General features: G+C 42.7%; 1 long non-coding RNA gene across 2 annotated transcripts in view; it reads left to right on the top strand.

Moving 5' to 3' along the window:
- LOC104998030 overlaps positions 1–2,500 on the top strand; it is a 13,872-nt gene that overhangs the window by 1,821 nt on the left and 9,551 nt on the right. Inside the window, exons 1-2 of one of the 2 annotated variants that reach the window (XR_826403.1) lie at positions 1–231; positions 1,643–1,717. The exon at positions 1–231 is cut by the window's left edge and continues 1,821 nt beyond it. This is a non-coding gene — a long non-coding RNA (uncharacterized LOC104998030). Of the gene's footprint in view, positions 232–1,579; positions 1,718–2,500 lie in introns of both variants that reach the window. The other variant, XR_826400.1, reaches the window with a different exon arrangement.

Here is a 2,500-nt window from a genome sequence, read left to right as displayed (position 1 = left end):
GATTCTCTGATGTGAATGTAATTCAACACTCAATCCATACTAAGCTTTCTACTGTGTTTGGAAACGTAGATTTTTTATGGTTTATTAAAGATTAGCCTTTTTATGTTATGTTGTAACCATTTCTATCTATCCTCCATTAGAAGATGAAGGATACCATAATGTAAAATGGACAATGACCATCTAAATGGAGATGTTTAGCATTGATGTGAAATATCTGGAAGTTGCCATGATGTAAGTGATCATTTAATCTTTCCATGTATTAAAGTAAGATAGAAGTTGGTTCTAAAGTTTCAATAGTAATATCGTTGATTTGTAAGAAAAACACAATGAGAGTTCACTGCAATATTGATGTATCTTTATCATAGCAACACACAAGTCATGATTATTAATTGACAATGTTGAAATGAAGACAGCTTCTATGATAACCCAGGAATGTATTAGAAACTCTTCCTGGAAGAGGCATGGAATTAGTGTATACCATGCTTCCTAAGTGCTTCCTAGGCGTTGTTTGGTAAGCTGTAAAAGTCACGAATCTCATATCCTAATATCAAAAAATGAATATTGTTGACAATTTCCCTAAACTGGTCCATGCTGTTGCTGCCTCAGCATCTGTCTGGGCAGCAGGCAGCCTGTGGTTTCTTGAACTCACAAAAGCCAGTCCTGTGAGCACCTGCTCTAGATGACCTCCTTCCTTGAGATCAACAGTCTTGCTGAACTCCAGGGTCTACTTTACAAGCCCCACTTCAATGACACCCTCACAGTGCTCACCGGATTTGTTGTTTTGGTTTGAATGGGTTAGTTCACACACACCCTAGGGAGCCCAGAGCACCTCACCCAGTGTAACTTCTACAGGCTAAACTGTAAGAACTGGTGTTTTCTCTGCCTGATTCTAGCTTTGACCTCTCTCAGAAATTCCTGCCCAAAATCCTCCCCTACAGAGAGGTCTTAGGTGTGGTGAGTGTGAGGCTTTGAGCTCAGGACTCCTGAACAATGGTTTGAGAGAAGAAACATCAGAAAAAAATGGGACTTGCTGATGACTCCATTAACGGCCACACTGTAGACCTGCAGAGTGATAACTTCTTGGAGTGGGGACCTGACCACCAGGGATTTGTATTCATTGAAACTGTTCAGAAAGAATCTTTAGCCAAGTAGTTTCCATCTGGTTTCCCATCAGGATCACATGACCAATGTCAGAAACTGACCTCACTAATGCCCTCCCAACAGAGTTCTATGTTGGTCCTGTGGGAGCATCACTGTGGTGTCTAGGAAGTGCTCCAGGGGATTCTAAGCAGAGGTCCGGTTAAGGAAGTGCTTCCTGCTCCATCTGTGAGATCTGAGCCCTGGCTTCCTCCACGGAGAGGCAACAGGGTTGGTCTAGCTGGATTTGGACAGGGAAAGTCAGTCAGCTCACATCATCTGTGTGAGCAGAGTGTTAGGAGCTCTCTATGGCGAGAGAACAATCAAGAAATAAGTTCACAGGCTGGTGTCCAGGTAGGAATTGATTGTTTCTGAATCTCTCCTGAGACAGAGGACAGGAGAGGTCAGTCTTCCCAGCTTTTCAAGGCCCTTCTGTCTGTAGGAGCATTGGTTGCAGGTTAAAGAGCTGTGGTGATGCCCTCAACGGTATTTTCTCAAACCTCAGAAGTGCGTTTGCAGCGTAATATCCCCAGAGAAGACAGAGCAGGAGGAAGAAGAGGAGGAAATGGCAACTTCTCAGGTAAATATCCTGTCCTGGTCTGGGGCTGCATCTGCTTTTCCTCCTGAAATGCCCAAATGAGAATCTGCAAGCCTTTAGCTTTCTGCTCCTAGTTTTTCTTCCCGGGTATCTCATCACCTTATTTCGTCCCATTTCTTCTTACCATAGTGAAGACCAGCCTGTTAGACTTCCTTGTGTCCCAGAGCCTTTGCTCCATTGTCTGCATCCTCGCTTTCTATGGAGCCTAATGAATTCTCAACGTGAATCAGCGACTTTCAACTGTTGAAACTATTCTTTTTGTGAGAGATCAGCATAGGGAGTCACTCCTATCCTCACTCCCACTGGGATGTGGTTTGGTGTTGGGATTTTAGGGACGTTGCGAAATGCAGTGATGACTTAGCACCTGGGTGCAATATAGATATTTAAAACAGAGTTTGAAAATGCCATTATACAAAGAACCAACTCTCTTCTGTCCATGGGATTTTCTAGGCAAGAATTTTGCAGTGAGTTCCCATTTCCTCATCCCGGGGTTTCTGTCCATCCTAAGACTGAAGATACATCTCCAGCATTGGCAGGCAGATTCTTTACCACTGAGCCAGCTGGGAAGCCCAGTGACTCAACTCAGAGGTCTAGAGTTTTTCAGAAAATTTTCAGAAATAAAAAGAAAACTAGGAGATGCTGTCCTTTGCATTGCTGAGTCTTACTACTTAAATGCATTATTAGGATACTAAACAGGGGAAGTATATGTGAAATGAAATTTGCATAAAATTGACAGTTTTAAATGTTAGATTCAAGTTATAATTT

The sequence above is a fragment of the Bison bison genome, unplaced genomic scaffold (genome assembly GCF_000754665.1).
Source record: "Bison bison bison isolate TAMUID 2011002044 unplaced genomic scaffold, Bison_UMD1.0 scf7180017852765, whole genome shotgun sequence".
Lineage (NCBI taxonomy): Eukaryota > Metazoa > Chordata > Mammalia > Artiodactyla > Bovidae > Bison > Bison bison.
Note: the sequence above shows the minus strand (reverse complement) of the source record. Positions and strands in the feature narration are given on the sequence as shown.